The sequence below is a fragment of the Cupressus sempervirens genome, chromosome 3 (assembly GCF_028749045.1).
Source record: "Cupressus sempervirens isolate cs-2001-9-10 chromosome 3, ASM2874904v1, whole genome shotgun sequence".
Lineage (NCBI taxonomy): Eukaryota > Viridiplantae > Streptophyta > Pinopsida > Cupressales > Cupressaceae > Cupressus > Cupressus sempervirens.
Genome location: NC_143120.1, coordinates 338,191,615 through 338,214,418, shown reverse-complemented (window position 1 = coordinate 338,214,418; position 22,804 = coordinate 338,191,615). Strand labels below are relative to the sequence as shown.

General features: G+C 37.9%; 1 long non-coding RNA gene across 1 annotated transcript; it reads left to right on the top strand.

Moving 5' to 3' along the window:
* The first annotated feature begins 603 nt into the window (after positions 1 to 603).
* LOC149566366 (uncharacterized) lies at positions 604 to 22,581 on the top strand. Its single transcript, XR_016361558.1, has 2 exons — positions 604 to 1,307; positions 22,001 to 22,581. It is a non-coding gene; the product is annotated as an uncharacterized LOC149566366 (long non-coding RNA).
* The last annotated feature ends 223 nt before the right edge of the window (positions 22,582 to 22,804 follow it).

Genomic DNA, 22,804 nt, shown 5'->3' with positions numbered 1-22,804 from the left:
TCTTGGATATAAGACGGTGAAGGTTTTTGTAATGATAACAAGATATGCACTAAATTGATTTGACAAGGAAAATAGTCAAGATAGTTGTAGATAACAAAGAGCACACTTCTGACCAAAATGCAAATTAATTCTGGGTTTCATGGGGGCTTGGGCTCTATATTTAAGGAGCTGGAGGTCCCATGATAATATTTTGGGGGTGCTAAAGCTTAATTTGGAATTTTTTCCTATTAACTAGGAACCCTTACTTTTTAGTTGAGCGGATGCAAAAGAGGGGGGCGGGGGGGGGCGGCGGGACGCTGGGAATTGCCCCTACTGTTCAGGGAAAAATTCTACCACTTTGCAAGAACCTACCCTTTATTTATCCTCCAAATTGAAATCATCCGCCAAAAATTCTAAAAACAACAAATTATATTTTTAATATTTCCTTCAATTTAAGAGCTAATTTTTTAAAGCAGATATATATGTAATGCCCATGGGACCGCTCCCGTTAAATGTTCTTAAAAAAGCTCAGCGGCACCCGCTCTATTTTTAAGCAAGCGGGTGCCCATAAGACCCCAGCCTAATAATCAATATTTAAGAATCCATTTTTAAGAATCCATTTGACACATTGGAGTTAAAATCTCAGTGACTGCGGATAGAGTGCCCTTGTTATTAGAGATACTGAAGTTGCCATTGATAGACTTTCCTGCACTCATTTGTGCGAACAGTAAAGTTAAGCACAAGGCATGTGAACTATATGATAAATGCCTCCAAGCGCCGCCATACGGGTATCTAGAAAATGCAATCTGGAAGTAGGAGCAAGGCGACTACGAACTGTTTGACATATGTGCAATGGTTCATGGGGAGGCAGAGATCACTTGAAAGGAATGACATCTTATTGGATGGTGTGACTATAGGATTCGCGGATAATGGATTTGATACGAAGGCTTTGCAAGCTTTCAAAACAAAGTCAAACGACAGTGGCCAAATTATGCTGGATTTGACTGGAAGGGGTTTGTTGACGGTACTTCAATGGTCTATGTATTGTGTGTGAGAATGCTCAATAGAAAGCTATCACAGTTTGAAGGAATGATTCAAAGATTCGCAAAGTTAATCAAGAATTCCTCAATGTCACGATGGAATTTTTTAAGCAATGCTCGTGCAAAGCAGGTGGTGTCGAACTTTCCTGTGTACCAACTGCTTGACAGAATGCCACAGGGGTTAAAGGTGGCTCTGGCTAAAATCCAAATCGAAACATTTCCCTCTCGCGTGCGCCATGATAGAAGCATTTGCAGTAGCATATGGACATCTCACGAAGCATTCAAAAGGTGAGTCTATTAGATATTATAGTCCAGATTAGCTTAGTGGATATGCATACTCATGAAGGTGGAATCACAATGAAGTTTCGTGTAATTGAAATGCCACAGCTGCTATTTTCTTGTCAAAATGCATATAGAGATGTGGCCACATGGAATGTAATGATTGCAGACAACGCACAAAATGGAATTCTCGGTCATGTTTTAGAGCCTCCCAAGAAGATTCTTTTGGTTAAATGAAACTAATTCCACAGCCTCCGCCAGTTTCCTCCCAACATGCACTAAGACATGGACTTCAGATTAAAGTATCTATTAGGAAAGAAAAGGTGCGAAAAAGACTTTCCGAATTGTCAGGGCAATAAACAATTGTAAATTTTACAAACAAATGTTCAGATAAATGAAGCATGAAAACACTAGACAGAGAAACACAAGATTTAACGTGGGAAACCTATTACAGTAAACAAATTTCATACAAATCTCTGATCTTTGCACAGGCTCAGATTGCCTTTCAATCAGACTAATTTCTTTATTACACAATTGTTCAAGAATCTTGCAGCCATTTATGCATACTGCAATTTGTTGCAGAATTCGGTAAAGAAACCTTTACATATCAGAACGGTCTAGACCAGCCGTCATTCACAAGGAAACAGTTTGCCAGCTGAAGCACCTGTCACTGGTGAGAGCATCATCACTACCTTCGGCATCGGTCTCTCTGACGCCTCTAGTCATCCTGTCACTCCCTTCAGTATCGGACACCTTTGGTTACTCCGACACCTCTAGTCACGTGGATGCCTTCGGTCACGCGGATGCCTCTGGTCATGCAGACACCTTTGGTCACTCAGACACCTTTGGTCACACGGATGCCTCCAATCACTTAGATGCCTCTGGTCACGTGGATGCCACCAGTTTCTTTGTCATCACAGGTATTTTACATGAAACTCACCGTACAATAGCCACCATGCACTTGGTTCAAGACTTGAAGCACACATACACATAAATGCTTCATGCACGGTGCAGTTGCGTACGAGTCACTCCAACAATCTCCCACTTGAAGAAGTAGAGAGTTACTCAACATGGCTAACAAGAGTCAAGGGCTTTAAGCCCCATGGAGCTTGTGCACCATTTGGACTTAATTGTGTTCACAGGCTTTGTAAACACATTAGCAACATTCTTTTGAGTGCCAACCTTTTCTAAATTTACCTTTTCCCATCTTCGATCTTGTCACATACAAAATGATATTATACGTCAATATGCTTTGTTCTAGCATAAAAACTAGGATTCTGTGCCAAACATATGTAGGATTCTGTGCCAAACATATTGCACTCTGACTGTCACAAAAGATTGTAATTCTCCTTGCATCATAGCTAAACTACTTCTTGAAATGCACAAGTAGATGCCATGTACTCTACCTCAGTTGTCAACAATGCAGCTACACTTTGTCGTTTGCTCATCCAATTGATAGCACCATCATTTACCATATATACACATCCACTGGTGGATCTTCTGTCAATGTCCCCAGTCCAATCAGCGTCCACATAGCCTTGAATGCTAACCAATCTATTTGATCCAACTAAGTTACCTTGATAGCACAATGCATACTGTGACGTTCCCTTCAAATATCGCAAAACTCTCTTCACAACATCCCAATGTGGCTTACCCAAATTTGCCATAAACCGACTCAATTTACTCCCACTACTTCGGCAATGTCTGGTCTTGTATTGACTATTGCATACATGAGGCTTCCAACAATAGTTGCATAAGGTACCCGCTTCATGTCTTTAATGTCATCTGGAGATTTTGAATTGTCAATAATAGAGAGCTTCATTCCATGTAACACTGGAACAACTTGTTGCTTGCAAGTAGTCATATTAAATCACTCTAGAACATTGGTAATGTATTTGTTTTGGCTGAGCCAAAGCTTTCTGCCAACCCTGTCCCTTTGATTTCCATCCCCAAAATAAATTTTGCTAGTCATAAATCTTTCATTTCAAATTTCAAGGACAATTGAGATTTTAACTTTGAAATCATTCCTTTACTATTGCCTATAAACAACTTATCATCTATGTATAGAGAAATTAAAAGTATACGATCACCTTCAACTTTATAGTACACACAATGATCAGATTTAGCTCTCGTAAAACCCAAAGACAATACATATGTATCATACTTTTGATACCACATTTTGGGTGAGTGTTTCAAACCACAAAGAGACTTCTTCAACTTACATACTAGATGCTCTTTACCTTTTTCTGCAAGGTACTCTGGTTGGGACATGTATGTCTCTTCTTCAAGATCACCATGAAATAACATTGTCGTCAAATTTATATGCTCAATTTCAAAGTCATGTGCCACTCCAAGTAACAACAAAAATACGATGGATGTCAGCTTGGCTACAAGAGAAAAGATTTCTCCATAATTGAACCCTTCCTTCTAAGAATACCCCTTTGTAACCAATCTTGCCTTGTACTTGTCAATCCTGTGATTTAGACCATACTTTTTAAATATCCACTTGCATCCCACTGGCTTTCTACCCTGAGGTAAGGGTACAAGATCCGAGGTTCCATTCTTTTCCAAGCACTTCGTCTCATCCTTTATTGCTTCCAACTAGGAATCTGAATCTAGCATATTGATTGCTTCTTTTACAGTCCTAGGCTCATCAACATTTGTAAGAAAAGCATAGGTACAATTAACAACCAACATAGAATAACTAAATCTCTCTAGTGAATAACTGTAGTTATCGGATGTTAGAGTAAATAATGAATTAATTATTAATTATTTATTCTATTTACTTAAGCTTACTTAGGTTAATGCATTTATTTAATATTTAGTATTTAATGCATGTAGTGATGACTTGTTGACAACATGGGAGTTTGTTCCCTTCTAGCATATTCCACCTTTTTGTGGAAGAGTGCTTAGTTGTCAACCTTATCTTCTACCACCTTCCAGCTTGTTCTACAAGCTTCCACGAGGCTTTTATAAGTGGCCTCTCTCTCATTGTAAAATACAATTTCATCGTTTTGCATTATTTCTCTCTCATGTCCATTTAGGTTTTTTCCAAGCTCCACCTCTTCCTTCTTGGTTTCCCTTCTACAGGTTATTTTACATGTAGGTGATCTTAGTGACTGCGGAGTTGGATTTCATCAACTCCTACATGGTATCAGGGCCTCTCTGCTATTGCTTCGTTGAAGGTTTTTTGAAGCCGTGATTCAGAGACAAACCCTAGTTTGTTTGAACATTTTCCTTCAATCCAGGGAAAAAGCATTTTTTCGAAGCACATTAGGCCCAAACCGACGCAACCATTGGATTCAGAAGGCGCTTTTCAGCTAGGATCCATATAAAATTCGTCAATTTTGGAGACAGGGCTCTGGGAGGCAAAAAAAATTGTTCGGAAGGACTGTCCGTACGAACTGTACGGATTTGGCATCAAAAAAATAAAAATAAAAAAAATAAAAAGGGCAGTTGTCGTGGCACCGCCTAGCGGCCATCGCGGAGCCGCCCACCCTCCGCTCGCGCCCGGCCTCCCTGCAGCTCCTCCTGGTAGCGCTGCCCCGCAAGACGCTCAGCCTCTGTCACCATTTCTCCCGGCGGCGCCCCCTGATCCGGCCACCACTGTCGCAGTCTACGCTTAGTCTTGCCTCCTCCACCAGTGCTTCGCTCACTGACAACCCCTGCACAATCAACCTTGTCGTGTGGATTATTTTGCTGAGTCAGCAACAACACTACTACACAGTCGGCACTCCTCTGCGTTAGCAACCACTCAGCAGTTTGTGCAAAGTCAGCCGCTATTTGCAATTGACATGTGGCAATTTGCCACATGGTCACTACCACGTCAGCGTACCAGCCACGTGGCATCTTTTTGCCTCGACGAGCCGCAGGCTGTCAACTTTAAGATAGCTGTCTACTGACATCATCATGACATCACTGCATCATCAGACCTTCTTGCACCTCTCCTTCAAGGTCCTTTTTGGACTACCTTTGGTTTTTTGGCCATAACTTGAGCATACGGAGGTATTTTTCAGATATGAAAGAAGTGCCGGAAAGCTGATTTCGAGACGGAGACATTGGTGCAGGTATTTTCTGGTTTTGATACAGTTTTGTTGCCCATTTTTTCAGTTGAAGTCTGAAGTTGTGTTTTTGACTCCGGCATGCATATCCTTTGCGTCGCATGTTAGTTTTTTGAAAACATTATATTTTTGGAAAATTGGTTTTGTCATCTTTTCAAAAATGTAGTCCTTTTCCTTAGATTCTAGCTCATGCTCTTTCTATCATGTTTTTGGCATTTTTCTATATGGTGGATATCTTGGGTGTTTTAGGTTCGAGGATCGTTTTCCTGGCATGATTTCTTTTGTTTTAGGCTGTACTTTCTTTTGTATCAGCTTTTTCTTTGTTCTGATCATTGTTGACATCATTTGTAAGCTCTTTTGTATATTGCCTGAGATAAAGTGCCACTTTTGCATTTTGGGTTCATGAACGTTGTTTTTGAGTCAATTGTACATGCACTATTTTTATAAAGCACCATGGGGGGGATAGTTGTTTGCTATTTTAGGCCTTCTTCCTTTTGTTTTCCCATGCAGCATCGTTGTGACCATGTCTTTATAGGTGTTTGTACCTCTTCCTCTCTCATCGTTCTTGGTTCGTCTGCAGGAGATTTTTGGCCCACCTTCTCAGTTGCCTATCATCTCACCTCGTTTGCATTACGGGGGGGTTATGCTGTTGTTCTAATGCATCCATGGTTTGATGGTTCGATAGTGTGAACTATGTATTCAGTGGTTGATCCTACATATGATGCAATGCAATACCTGATGCAATGCAATACAACCACACAACGGAAACACAAGAACAAGAAGAAACAAATAATAATATATTCATAAAATATAAGTGATTACATGCAATGTGCCGGGCTGTAAGACCTTCTTGGTTACAGCCAAATACAAAGCAAGTAATAGTTCTGCAAGATCCCTCAAGATCCAATCCCAAACCCTAGCTAGTCCAGATCCACACTCTGGTAGAAACCTCCAAGGAAGATCTCAACTTGTGCTCGCAAGCCCACCAAGCAATCTCCTTGTTTTCTAAGCTGCAGCTACTAGCTATATAAAATTAGATACACAACCTACAACAAGCACCAAATTTCCAGACCATGCCGAGTAGAAGTCCAAGCACCTTTCAAAGAAACTACCGAGCTTCCTCTCATGAACTCCAAAGTAGCCACCGAGCAAAACCAAGATGCTCCTGCATCAGACTCCCTAGGTAAATAGAAAAGTGTGTCCCACACTTTGATGCCCAAAGAAAGAGCAACAACCAACTTCATCTTCACTAAAGGCTTCCACTCCAACAGGGATAAGAAAACCAATCTGCACATCATCCACATCCACATCATTCTGTCAAATACTAGAATCTCAACCATCCAATTAGCATGCTCACTCCTAGGAACAAACTGAACACAATGCTTCAACATCAAATCCTCATCCACAACAACAACTAGTGAATCCACACCAGCAGCAACAAACTCCATATTAGCCACAAAGTCCACATCAGTAGCAACATGAAGATCTCCATCAACACATGCCAAACTCTCAATAGCAACCATCTCATTGCTTACAACAAGATGCTCTACAACACACAACTCACCACCAACAGCAACCAGATCATCCACGACCAAGTGCTCTGCAATTTCCATGTCAGACTCATCCAACTGATCATGAAAACCAATGTCCATCCCAGCATCAACAACGTTAGGAATATCTTCAGCAACAACTTTCAGCTGTTCTGCAGGTTCTGTATCAGACTCCACAAACTGATCAACAAAACCAAACTCTGCCACCTTGACCTTCTTAGCCTGCTCAGCCAATCTAGCATCCAACCGAGAAAACATCTTAGAAAAATTCCTCTCCACTATATCATGGAGTTTTGCAATCATCTTAGGGTCCAATCCTCTTGGAGCCATCTCCCAAGATCTTCGTAAACTCTCTGCAACAAATCCTTCCCATGCTCTTTGTGACAACCTTGAATTGTTTGCAAGTTAGATCACAACCTGCCACCTTGCATGAACAATCAGGAACCACATCACAAGTCTAGGACCATGGATTTGCAATCCACAAACTCTCTACAATCATGCCTCAACATGATCAATCATCCATCGATCCATCTACAAGCCCTGAAATCAAGATCAACTCAGATCTACTTCTTCAACCCAAGTCCTGGTGCAAACTGCCTCAGCTTCAGCGATCTGTCTACACACTCAGGAACGACCTTTGCTCTGATACCACCTGATGCAATGCAATAAAACCACACAGTGGAAACACAAGAACAAGAAGAAACAAATAATAATATATTCATAAAATATAAGTGATTACATGCAATGTGCCGGCTGTAAGGCCTTCCCGGTTACGGCCAAATACAAAGCAAGTAATAGTTCTGCAAGATCCCTCAAGATCCAATCCCAAACCCTAGCTAGTCTAGATCCACACTCTAGTAGAAACTTCCAAGGAAGATCTCAATTTGTGCTCGCAAGCCCACCAAGCAATATTCTTGTTTTCCAATCCGCAGCTACTAGCTCTTCTCCAAATTCACTCTTCCAAGCTCCTCTACTTCTCCACCATGGATGATAATGCCTAAAGACTTCCCCACAACCCTTACTTATACCAATCTAAGCCACAGGTCGGCCCAGAACACAAATTAAATACAAATACATAAATTAAATGCCAAAGTCGGCCTCCTAAAACAATTAAATTCTCAAAATTGATGTCATAGTAAAATTGTGATATCTCCTAGCTCCAGATGAATTAGTACTCGAGCTTCGAACCGTAGTTAGAAATCTAGGCCCTCTTCCATCCCTGAAATTTTCATCCTCTAACTCGTTGTATAAAATTAGATACACGGCCTACAACAGGCACCAAATTTTCAAACCATGCCGAGCAGTAGTCCAAGCACCTTTCAAAGAAATTACCGAGCTTCCTCTCATGAACTCTAAAGTAGCCACTGAGCAAAACCAAGATGCTCCTGCATCAATATACGAGGCGATTGCAGTGGTTGGCTACCTATGCATTTTGATGAGATGGATCATCTACCATATAGACACGCTCAGTTCGTGCCTTCTTCTTCTATGGAGGTTCTTTAGATCAATAGTTTCTTTCTGATGGCAGATTTTGCGGCTTCTTCATGCTTCAGTGATGCTCTTCATGATCACTCCTTGTTCTTGTTTTAGGGGACATTGCCCTAGTTGGAGGCTTCTTTAGTTCTTCACTAGGTTCTTACCTCTTTTTGGGGGAGAGTTTTTCCCACGTGGTTTTCTCTCTTTCTCCATTTTCAGAAGTTGCATTCTCTTGCATTGTACATGGGTACCTAACATGGCCTCGTTGCCGGGACCCACTCTGCATTTTCATCTTAGTTTTGTGAGCTTAAGGCATTCCCCTAAGTTGCACTTAAGGGGGGGTGTTAGAATAAATAAATAAATAATTATTAATTATTTATTCTATTTACTTAAGCTTACTTAGGTTAATGCTTTTTATTTAATATTTAGTATTTAATGCATGTAGTGATGAGTTGTTGACAACATGGGAATTTGTTCCCTTTAGCATATTCCACCTTTTTGTGGAAGAGTGCTCAGTTGTCAACCTTATCTTCTATCACCTTCCAGCTTGTTCTACAAGCTTCCATGAGGCCTTTATAAGTGGCCTCTCTCTCATTGTAAACACAACACATTCTCATTGTAAATACAATTTCATTGTTTTGCATTATTTCTCTCTCATGTCCGTTTAGGTTTTTTCCAAGCTTCACCTCTTCCTTCTTGGTTTCCTTTCGACAGGTTATTTTGCATGTAGGTGATCTTGGCAATTGCGAAGTTGGATTTCATCAACTCCTACATTCGATTGCCGCCTCTCCCGAGTGGATCTCCTCACTAGCTATGGGGAAGCTTCTTGAGGTTCAACATAGGGTACTAGATCATGTTCTTCACTTGTAAGACTGCTCGAGTTCTCCCCATCTTCATTCTCAAGCAATTCTAGGTCCTCATTCTCAAGTTTGTTTGGAGTTTGAAATAGCTCCCTTTTGGAAGCTAAAGGGATTCCAATTGCTTCCTTTTTCCTTTTAGTCTTCTCTGGCTTCTCTAATGAGGTGGGTTTTATCTCTTGGAAGATAATGGTCTTGTTGTACAACACTTTTTTAGTCTGAGGGTTCCACAATTGGTATCCCTTCACACCGATGTCGTACCCAATGAAAATACATTTCACTACTTTGTATCCAACTTGGACCTACTCACTTCAGGTACATGAGCATACGCCTCACAGTCGAAGACACACACATGTCTTATTATTGAGGGATTCTTACTTGACCATGCTTCCATAGGCATTTTGTCAACTAGCATTGTCATAGCAAAACAATTCAAAAAAATAACATGCTGTAGCCACTACTTCGGCCCAAAAATCCTACTCCAGTCTAGATTCTTCTCAACATGCTCCTTGCTCTCTCCATCAACAACCAATTTTTTCCAATCTGCTACTCCATTCTATTGCAGAGTATAAGGTGTCATCTTATGTGTCTTAATGCCTTGATCTACACAGAATTTGTCAAAATCTGCATTGATAAATTTTGCCACCGTTATTTGTCCTTAAACATTTAATTTTTCTCCCAGTCAAATTTTTAACAAGGCTTTATAATTCCTTAAATCAACTGAACACTTTTGATTTATTCTTCAAAAAATAAGCAAATGTTCTTCTTGAATAATCATCAATAAATGATACATAATATCTTGAATTAGACAGAGAACGAATAGCCATAGGACCAAATCCATTAGAGTGAATATATTCCAACAAACTAGAAGATTTTTGACAACTAAAATAAAACTGAACACGGTTTTGCTATCCATAAATGCAATGTCTGCAGTAATCAAATTTAAGGTTACAATCGACTAACCCCTTAACCAGGTTTTTAATCCTTTCTTGCCAATATGGCCAAGCCTATAATGCCAGAGCATTGTCTTCTCAATAGGAAGTTTAACTTCTAGATTATTTACACCATGTGTTTCCATATTAGATTTATCAGACTTGATAGAGATGCTATTACAATATATAGGTTTGGCATCTAACTTATACAGTGTTCCAATGACAGCTTGAAGATTTTGATGGAGATGATCATAGTGGTATTAGAGCGTATGCGGTGATACAGAGTTTGTTTGTGCCTAAGTTGGTTGTTAGCAAGATAGTTGGGTGGATGCAGTAAAGGAGAGTATGCTAAGATTCTTTAATCAACACAATAAGATGATGTTCAACTTAGCTAAAACTATAGAACCCCTTGTCATCTTGCAACCATAATGGACAAATGCTACCTAAACTCCAACATCATTCAGCATAAACTTACTTTCTTCTTCATTTTCTCCTCCTTGCAATCCTTTCGGATATGACCTTTATGCTCACAGTTTCAATACTTCACCTTGGACTTCTTTCTAGATGTTGTGGATTGCTCTTGAGACTTTGACTTCATATCCTTCTTCTTGCCTTTGTCCTTAGATCTTCCTCGTACAATAATAGCTTTTTTGGTTGCTTCAAAGGACTTCCTTTGCATCTCCTCTGATAGAAGTGCATCAACTACTTCGTCCATTTTAAACTGGGTAGTTTGCTTCTGATGGCCATTACCAAGTGATCCCATGAATCAGACAAGCACAACAATAACATGCCACTCTCTTCTTCACTAATGGACACACGAACAGATGTCAATTGTGCAATCATCGTACTGAATGAGTTTAAATAATTTGCCACAATCGTTCCTGCATCCATCTTCAGGGGGTACAATTTCTTTCTTAGGAAAAGCTTGTTTACTAAAGATTTTCCCTGATAAATATCTCCCAACTTCTTACACAAGGAATGTGTGGTTTTATTTTCATGGACATTCAATAAAACAGAATCTGCAAGACTCATTTTTATCAGTCCTCTAGCCTTCTGATTCAACTGATCTCAATCTTCCTGTTGCACACCTGAAGGTCTATTGCCAAACAAATCGATTCATAGATCTCAATTGACTAGCATATCTTCAACTTTAAGTTTCCACAACTCAAAGTTTGTGCCATTGACCTTTTTAATGTCCACTCTTCCTAATGTACCAATCATCTCAATTTACAAATACATATTTTGCAAACTCCCACTCAAACCAAATTGGCACAAAAAACCAAACACTACCCGACAAGGATAACACAATTGGCTAGGCTCTGATACCACTTATTAGGAAACCAACAGTGCAAAAACCACTTTTTGAATGCCAAATTGTCAAAGTAATCAGTAATTGTAAATTTCACAAACAAAGATGTTCAGATAAATGAAGCATGAAAACACTAGATAGAGAAACACAAGATTTAACGTGGGAAACCCCTTCCGAGAATAAACCCACCACCCAAAAACCCCCAAGCAACTTGTATTATACCAAATAAATTACATACAAATCTTTGGTTTTTGCATAGGCTCAAATCGTCTTTCAATCAACCTAATTTTTTCATGATACAATTCTTCATGAATCTTGCTGTCATTTATGCACACTGCAATTCGTTGTAGAATTTAGTAAAGAAACCATTACATAACAGAACGGTCTACCACTTATCAGTCATAAGGAAATAGTTGCTAGCCGAAGCACTCGTCAATGGCTGAGAGCATCATCACTACCTTCAGCACCAGTCACTTGGGTGCCTCCGGTCATCCTATCACTCCCTTTGGTATTGGATGCCTTTGGTCACTCAAACACCTCCACTCACTCGGACCCCTTCGGTCACATGGATGCCTTCAGTCATGCGGATGCCTTCGGTCAATCGGAAGCCTTTGGTCATGTAGAAGCCTTGGGTCACTTGAATGCCTCCAGTCTCTCTGTCACCACACATGGTAGTCACTTTACGTTAGCCACCATACACTTGGTTTAAGACTTGAAACACCCATACACATATATGCTTCATGCATGGTGTAGCTACCGTATGGTATGGTGCAGTTGCATACAAGTCACTCCAATAGTATCGACATATAACAAAGTAAAAAGAATTGAAAATTTCACAAATTACTTCAAATTTATGCAATCTCATGGAACACAATGGTAGAAGTGCATGCACATCTCCTTCAAGAGGTCTAGTTCATAAAGTTAGCATAGAGATGATAGGATGCAATTAGTCTGATTGAAGGCTTCAACAATATCGATTTGTATTATAGGTGACCTTAGGAACATGCACACAAAGTATAGAAGGGTAGTCCTTAAACATCACACACCAAGGATTAAATTAAGCTTGGAAAAATTTAGTCAGTTTTGACTATTTAATATTTTTGGCTTAGAAATCAGTCATTAATGTGTGATGTTTAAGCCAACCAGTATAAAAGTGCCAATTCCTCAAATGACTCAAAAAGAGAAAGTCGTCTCATGGTATACACTTTAATAATCATTAAGGTGGGTTCATGTGATTGATTACCACTATTTCTAAGAATTTTTATGCTTGATCATAAACTGATGATTTGTAATGGAGAGAAGATGCATGTAAAAGCTTAGTGAAAAATCAATTTAAAGTTTTATTATGTATACATAGCAGGCTCAACACTAGCTTGACAAAATGTCCCAAAGACATGTCAATATCATGGTATATATGGTTGTGAAGGTGTTCACAAATCAATTTATTAAATTTTGCATCAATGTATCCATTGGTTTCAATATTTTCCAAGAATGGATTTTATTTTGTTTTTACCTTCACAAGCTGACACCAAAGTTTTCGTGAATCTAGATTTTTTTGATCGAATGTCTCAATGACGTGTTTCATAGAATTACATTGTTGAGAGGATTTCAATGTCTCAAGAACCATTGGCGTGATGAGGTACTCTTGAACATATACATACATAATGTGGAATCATGTATAGAGCAGTGCAGTTCTTCAATAAGATATAGCAAAAAGAAGTAATCATGAAATGAAATGGTTGCAGAACAAACACCGATGAAGGATGCAAGAAGCTAATTATCATTCTTTTCTTTGGTGTTAATAAAAGTTTCAAAATGGTATGCAACATTATGAGAAACCAGTGCATGCTTGCATTGCAATAGCCATCTTAATAGAGGAGATGAAGTAGTTTTAAGTACAAATTTTTAACAATTCTTAGATATTTATATCAGATAGATCTAGATTGATTCGTGTCAAACTGCACTTATTACATCTCTACTAATTGTGTGGAATTAGACTAAGGCCAAAGTCCTTTATGTGTAATTCATTACTATTTTATATTGAAAATTATATTCTATCATTCATAGATTACATTTATAAATTCATATTGTAAAGTAATAAGATGTACAAACAATAAGGGAGGGAGTATGCAGCCAAAAAAATGAGAAACAATTTGGTGGATTTCAATACTGGCACAACTAGTGAGCTATTTCCAATCAGTTGTATTACTTCTTTGTACTTGATTATATCCCTAAAATTTCTATTAAGTCACTATACTTATATTTATGCCTCTTTGTTCAGTTAGATCGCTGGGATTCAAAGTCATTTCTATATAAGTAGTGATTGAAAATGATCTCAATAGTCATCCTATTGTTCTTAAATTTAACCATTTTTTTATTATCATCCAGTGAAGAAATAAGAAAATCTTATCTCTTGTTGAGCTTTAATCCATCCATATTATCCCTTGCAAATAACATTTATTACATCTTGATTCATAATCATAATGCTCTATGGAGCGTAAATAACGATTTATTACTATTTACATAGATATAAATATTTTGAACTCTTTTGACTATCTATATGTCTGTCAATAAATATAAATTAATACAAAGAACAACACAAAACAACTTAGTTTTATCCAAGAAACCCCTTATTTTGGAGGAAATGCAAACAACTAGTAGATGAATTCTCCTGAGACAAGAGGTTCTATTGTTACTCTTTCATCAAAGGTAAATACATTCTTCCCCAATTTTCGAAGAACCTCATATTTCTCATGCTATTGAATTAAGGAGCAGAAAGGGAAACTAGAAAAGATTCAGATGTTTTATCTTCACTCACTGAATGGTGCTTTCTTCAAGAGATTGATTGCACCCCTTTGCATAAACAAAGGAAAGAACTGCCAAAGTTAGAGAAGTTATTTTTAAACTTATGTGAAGGATTTGAATATGTGTCCACATCAAAAATCACAATTCGCAGAATTGCAATATTGATCACTCTAGCAACTTGGAGGAGGTACATCTTACATTTCAATGTTTTTCTTTTTTTTGAGACGTGGACTATCAGAAACTATCATCAGGTTCAGAAGTTGTTTCATGACATTGGGAATATTAGCTCTCTTAGAATGATAAGGTTAACAGTCTTCCAGACCTAAAAGAACCTGCACTATCAATTGAAATGCTATTTTTAGATGTCAATTTTAGTAACAATGTAGAGCTATAGAATTTGTAATTAGTGACTATTCATATTGGCCACTTAAGCTTTGTCTATTCTTCAAATTATGATATAGGCATTGAACAAGTTCTAGTAACAATATCATTATTACATTTGAGACCTATCAAAATAACAAGCTCAAGTTATTTTTATATATTAGAATAGAGTATCAAACTGATAATACAAATGCTGATTTAAAGTTTTGGGGCATATGCCCTACCACTCCATCTACTTAACCAAAAAGCCATCGTAACTGTATGTTCAGAGCCTTGATTATACAATGAGTAAGGCTAAAGAGTATGCCAGACAGAAAACAAAATGGAGATTCCAAAAATAAGTTGCTACTGCAGATCAATGGCCACCAACTAATTAGCAATTATGTTCACTATCTCCGCTTCACTTCTTTTCTGGGTGTCAGGTACCTGATCAGCATGATTCTCAATGATCTGGCTCTCCTGAACTTCTTGGCTTCTGGTGTTTCTGTTTAGATTGTTTTCTTGAATCTACATGTTCAACCTTTCTTTTTCCTTCATGTTAAGCATGTCTGAGAATGATTCAAAATATATAATTGAATGAACATGGTCTTTGAAATGTACCATTGCTCCGTCCCAGATCATAGTCATTAATCTCTCTTTGGGGACCTCCAGAGCAGCTGAAGCGACATAATAAAGAAATGTGTGAGTTTAATGTTAAAATCAGTGAGCTCCCTCTTTCTATGCTGAAAATGTCTTCATTTCTCCTTTTCCAAAGAAACCAAAGGATTTTCATGGTAAGAAAAAACCAAAACTTTTTCAAATACAAAGAAAAAGATTCAACAAATCCAGAAAGAATTGAATGCCAAGTAATATTATTCTTGTAGTTCCAGATAGGAGGATTAGCAAGAAAGCAAGACCAAGTGTCATAATCAAACTTACATTAAAAGAAAAGGTGCTCAAAAGATTCAGGTTGGCTACAAAAAGAACAAACACCAGATTCAAGCTCCACAGATCCAAACTTAGTCCCGACAACAATTTTTTAAGAAGTAAAATCCATCTAAAACTTTCTTTGGTTGACAAGGATAATGCCAAAACCAGTAAAGGATAAGGTTCCATCTAGAGAGAGACCAACCAAAATTGCAACTATGATTAATCCAATTTAAAATAGTATCATTATCTTTTATCATATTGTAGATATTTTTAGAAAATCCATCAATAAACAGACTGCCATCATTCCATTTCAATTGCTGTATGAATTGATCAGAACTAAGAATTCTGCCAAGGAAGTAAGGTCCAGTGGCTTCACAAATCAAGGTATAAATTTTCTTTTTTGTGGTTGGAATATTGTACTTATATTTAAGGGTCTCCCAATCACATAAGTGGTTTGCAACCAATAGGTCCCTAATACACCTAATGCCCTTCTCATACCAGGATTTAGCAAAACAACATTGTGTTAAGGCAAGAGGCTTGCCATTAAGATAAATGCCTCACCAAATAGATCTGTCAGCAACAAAGAACATAAGTGACCTACCAATAGCATCCCTAAAACAGAGTAAGGGTCTAACTTAAGACCAAGCCTTCCACAGAGAGGCACAATTTTTGGAACCAAACAATTTCACACTAAACTGTCCAAACAAAAGATCAGAGAAGGGAATGCCTTTCCAATACTTACCTCTTTGGAATTGATAATATTATTTCTAGTGAGCATTTTCTATGGTTCATTACCTTCAGTACATTTCAGAATCCATTTAGCAGCAAGAGCAATGCCTTGAGTTTTAAGATCTCTGATACCTAGACCCCCAACCTTCCTAGGAGTGCAACACCAATCCCATTTCACACAATGTCTCTTCTCATTTCCTAAGCCATCAGACCATAAGAAGCCTCTGAGAAGTCTTTCCAGTTTATTGAATTAATTAGCAAACAACCAAGAGGAGTAATAAATAGCATGAGATGCAAGAGGTTTTTGAACAACCTGCACTCTTCCTACTAGAGAGAGCAAATGGGTTTGCCATTTCAAGTGTTTCTTCTCAATCTTACTGTGCAACCATTGCTGCATATCTTTCCTAGACGGTTCAATAGAAAAGGGGATACCTAAGTATCTGACAATACTTCTAGGACCATTCCACATCCACCCATTATTAGCAATCCAGTTAGGAGGCTGATCTGTCCATCCAAGCACAATAGACTCTTGAGGGGCAATTTTGGATCCAGAAGCAGAACAAAAGACATGTAGCCTTTGTATAGCTTTATCAAAATTATTACTCTCTAGCTCCAAAAACAAGGTAGTATCATCAACAAATTGAGCATTAATGAGATTCTTATTGTTTGGCAGGGTGATGCCTTTAATGGGAGGGCCTAACTCATGTGCTCTAAAAATATGGAACATAGCATCTGTAGCAATGACAAGCAGATAGGGGGCAAAGGGCATCCTTGCCTTATGGATCTATCGAGCTGAATAGAATCAGAAAGTTCACCATTGACATCAATTATAGTGGAAAAATGTTTAAAGAGAATAGATACCTATCTGCAGAACTCAGAGGGAAAACCAAAAGCCTCAAGCACTCCCAAAACAGAAGGCCATTTCGTTTTGTCATTAGATTTTTCAAAGTCTAAGAGATTCATTCCAACATTCTGTCCAAAGTGCTTAGGCCTATGGAGAGCTTACTAGCTAGTAATAGGGTTCTCTAATATATACCATCCTTTTATAAAACCAGTTTGAGTGACAAAAATAGTTCTACAAAGTATATTAGATATTCTTCTGGCAAGGACCTTAGCAATAATTTGTAGGAAAAATTCGACAAAGTAATAGGTCTCTAGTTTTTGACTAAAGTCTTATCTCCTCTTTTTGGAAGAAGCTTAATTAAACCTTTGTTTATCATAATTCGGAGAGAGCCACTTTCAAAAGCATGATCATAAATAGCAATTAATTCTTCACAAATCCAATTGATATTTTGCTTATAAAATTCAGTAGGTAAACCATCAGGGCCAAGAGTCTTGCCTTTTTCCATACTATTATAGCTTCCTAAATTTCACTAACTTCAATGTTGGATCTAAGTTTCTTAGCTTCATCAAAGGTAATATTTTTGGGAACGAGCTTAAGATAAGATTCTAAACCTTTTTGGTTATTATCTGTGTGTTTTGAGGAGAACAACTCTTTATAGAAATTAAAAAAAGACTTGAAGATATTAGCATTGTCTTTTGATATCCCCTTGTCAGTCAGAATCTCATCAATCACTTCTCTCTTATGTTTGGCTCTAAAATAATATTGATGAACTACTTGGATCCTCTATCCCCATCCTGTATCCAATTCATTCTAGCCTTAACTTTTTGTTCTTGAATCTCATAGTTTTGATGCTTTCTTAACTCATTTTAAACATAGGCTAGATTAAATTCCAATTCCTTATCAGAGCCATTATCCTGAATGTTTTCCTTTGCATCAATTAGAGCTTTATTACATTGGGTAACATGTGATTACATATCCATTTCTTTTTTCTTTCCTATGATTTGGAAAAGGTGTTTCTAGCTGGTGACCTTCTAATATTTAAAATTAGTGATACATGTAATCATTTGGATAGCATCATTTCATTAACATCAAAATCTTTAATATGAGATACAATAAGTTTGAAAAGATTCATCCTTCTACTTCTGTCATTATCACCATAGTCCTCAACAAGTTTGATTGCAATAGATATCGGAGAGTGATGAGAGATATTGGCAGGAGTAGCTTTCATAGGATAACATTTAGAAGAATTCCTAACTTCGAATACAAAGATGTCAAAACAACTTTGAATACAAGCTCAATATAAGAAATTGGGACCTGCAAAAGAAATATGTTTATTCTAAAATTTAAGACATATCAAGACAACATACTTATTATCATAATTTGATCCATATCAATAGAGCTCAAAACAATCACAATCAACTATCAAATGTTCTCACAAAAATGCTTGGCTAAGAGAAGTGTGAACAATTCAAAATATTTCTTGAGTAGAAAGATGTTTTTGTGATCCGCAAAAGATTATTTCTATTGGTTATAAAAGTATAAAGTGAAATTTATAATATTTAAGTATATTAGAATGAGTTCCCCAAAATTCTACACTTACAATGCAATGACCCCAAAACCTAACCACCTAGTAATAACATAACAACCATTGTGATGTGAATATCAGGATTTAACTGTGTGATTTTTGAGTCAAACTCGATGACCCATGTTTCATGAGTAGTGATTCAACATGAATCCATCTCTCATGAGAATAAATGGAACACTTAGCACTCATTGGATCTAGGTGATGCTCACAGGGGTGAAGCACCGGGACTTCCCGGGAGGTCACCCATCCCAGTACTACTCCCGCGGCTGGAGTAGTACTGGGATGGGTGACCTCCCGGGAAGTCCCGGTGCTTCACCCCTGTGAGCATCACCTAGATCCAATGAGTGCTAAGTGTTCCATTTATTCTCATGAGAGATGGATTCATGTTGAATCACTACTCATGAAACATGGGTCATCGAGTTTGACTCAAAAATCACACAGTTAAATCCTGATATTCACATCACAATTTGACTAGCTGTGGAAATCATCTCCTACATAACAACCATTTTCAAAGATTATGGTGGAAATGCATCACAAAATCACCCCTAAACAACATCTGAAAAAATGCGTGTATTCATTAGACACGAAAAACCCACCAACCAAGGACATACTACTGTCAACAATCTACATAGACATAGACACAGACAACGAGCATATTTTTCATAGAAAAGGGTAGGGCTAAAAAGGGGAGGGTGATGAACTGCCCATTGCACCTGCATTGCCATCACCCAATGACTCACCCACCTTAAATGCACCACCCCATAGCTCTGCTCAAGCAACTCCAGAAGCTTTGGCCCCCTCAAAATGGTCACTACCAACATTAACATTTGTATGCACTCCACATTCACGAGTATGGTTCCTACAAGGAGCCCATCCACAACTTCAAGCCATACTTTGTCTTCTGCTAGTATGGTATCTTCCCCTTCCTTTGGTGTCGCCACCTCAACCTCAACCTTGTCTCACCCTTCTCCACTCCCTCATTTGGTTTTCCATGTCTTCCCATGCTCATATCAAGCACAACCAAAGTAAGGCTGCATTCATTTGGCTTTTGCAAATTCCAGCAGCGGGCTCTGGGTCCAAATCATTTACAAAATTCACTAAAAGGGCCCATGCCCTCCTTTCATCATGCTTCCTTGGAAGACAATATCCGAAGCTTCTTTAAAAATAAAAGGGCACACATGGGTTGAAAAGCTAGGAAAACCTAGCCAATCTCTATGAGCCACGACAAAACCCCACACAAGCATTGTATAATTGAGGATTTCATCGAACCCAACTCTTTATTCTCGCTGCACACATCTCTGCACAATGTACTTCACCTCCTCTTTGGAACCAAAATGTAGCCCCCAAGCACAAAAGAGGGATGCAATGTTAGAATTTGTCCTCCATTTTAAGTCTGAGAATGTGTATTTGAATCCCAATAAGGCCCAAATGATGTTGACAAAGAACGGAAGGGTCAAGAAGGAGACATTCCTCAGCTGTTCTTCAAAAAGAGGCCCTTTTAAGGCCATCTATTGTTTTGTGGTCCCGAAGACAAGTATTTGCCTCCATTTCTCCTTATGTTTCTTTTCTCACCACTTGCTGTTTTCACCACTACTGAATTGCCATTTAATGCATAAAGGATGAAATATAATGTATATTCTCTGAATTCAATTTAAAGAAGGGAATGTGTGGCATTAGGGAAGTGGATTTTCTTGTGCCACTTTCCAAAAAACTTTATTACCAAGTATGTCCTTAACTGCCCACCAACTCACCAAGTCCCATCAAATCTATTCACAACAATTGCCATGATGTCACCATGCTTCTCCCTCTATCTCACTACCACCTCGGCTGCCAGTTTGTATTGTGAATCAGCAAGTGCTTTTCCCTCCCGATAGATTTGTGAAAGTTTAAAATTGGCATAGTTTTTTCCTTATAATGTCAACCATTTTTTGCAAGCACGAAGCGTGCAATTTTTTGCAATCCCAATTACAACTATTTGGGAATCCTCTTGCAAATGCAAGTCCTCTACATTCAATCTTTGTGCAAAATCAATCCCCAACAAGCTGCCTGGACTTCAGCTCTATTGTTGTCCCTACTCTAGATGCTTTTTCTCTGTGGCAATAATATTTCCAATGGCATCCCTTGTTAAACACCTCGTCCCTACAGAACCTGAGTTTCCTTTAGTAGCTCCGTCAAAATTCACCTTGACCACCCTTCATCCAGAGCACCCCATTGTACCTCTTCCCTATGCCCCTTTTGAAGATCAACCTTCACATACCCATTAATGTATTTGTATCTTGGCATATTCCACAATCTCTGAAAAATATTGTTTTATGAGTTGGAGGGGTATATCCTTGGGTTTTGTGTTGTCATTGACACATTATCTAATTACATTATGCTTTTGTTGAATTCTAGAACACAATCGACCCACAGACTCCCCCTTGTCTTGGAATATCCTCCTATTTCTTTTTGTCTATATCTCCCAAGCAATAGATGATGAGCATATCATACAAATAGGTGAAAAGTCAGACTTATATCTCAGTTCTTGTCAAGTCTATAGCATTTGAGCAGCGAGATGTTAATGTGTTTATCTTTTAGACTAACAAAAATTGTATATATTTTTCAATTGAAATGTCAGTAATATTAAACTATTTTTTCTATTTATAAAATAAAGATGTAAACATTTCTTTAAGATGAACATTAAAATGTAAGAATAATCTATTTTATTCTGATCCTTGTGAGCCTAACTTCAACTTCATGATCTATAGTTTAACATTGTAAATTCTCAATCTCCTACTACCAATAGGGCAAAAGCAAATTAACTAGAACAACAGTAATTTAAACAAGTAGCTTATTAGTCCCTGCTGCCTACAGGTGGGGACTAATGGTTTCACCAAACATTGGCATTAAATGATGCCTGGAGAGTCACGTATGATAAAATAATCCCAACAAATTTGGCCTTGTTTGTCCATTTTGATTTACCATCATTTTCCCTCTGAATTTCCTATCATTTTCATTGGACAGGTGCATTTTCCTGGTAGGCTTTAATTTTAAGTTGGCATAAAGTTAAATCTTAAAATAAGACTCCAGTGCACCTATCCTGTGTACATCCTACACTACGTTGATCGTGCACATCTGTGATGATGAGAGCATGTCGCTTTTATTGCTAGGAAGCACGTCATCTTCAGGTGGAATATTTTGGGATTGTGCATGAACATTTGGTGATTCCTCTTGTTGATCTATTGAAATGTGTGTTTTATTCATTTTCAGTTTGTCTTCCTGCAGATGAATGCGCCTTGCTATCGTTGAAATGCTGCCAAATCACCTGCACTCTGGTATTGCACCATTATCAATATCCTCTTAATTCTAGATGCTCACCCCTCTTCACAGCCACAACATTATGATAGGTATGTGTTTTTATTCTATTTTATGGTTTTGGTTATTTTATGTTTTTCTCTGCATTCTTTCCCTTGTAGCATTGCCCTGTGTTTTCAGATATTCAAAGGTCATCCTTCCTTATTATTGCCGATTAAAACTAAAATTCTTCCTTCAATGCACACTTCCAAATCTATCACAGTTTCAAATCACAAGGTCTTCCCATCTCTCCACTCACTGCTAGGCGTGCATCTTTTTGTAGTAGCTCAAGAACAACAATATCATTGGCCTATCATCCATTTCAACAATCTGTGAAAAGATACACCAACGAATGTAGTATACAGTTCATACGCTTCATTTCAGTTTTTTCTCAGCATGATTTTATTCTTTCTCGAGCTAGGTTGTTCCCTTTGTCATGTAATGATTTTAATCTCTCAATACTTATGGAGCTGGTTTTGCAAGGAACTTATTTTTGGGTCAACTTTTTAAAATTTCATGTGTCACTTTTCCATTGCAGAAAATATAGTGTTGTATAAATTTAATACTTTCACTCCTGCAGAATGTTCACAGTTCTTAATCTGATGAATTTTACACGTGTTATCTTTTATAGAATTAAATCCTCTATATTTATTTAATTGGTTGTCAACTTTGGCACTAGCCAAACATCTTGGCTAATTCTTGTCTTTTTTGTTACGAACCCAATGAGGTTCTTTA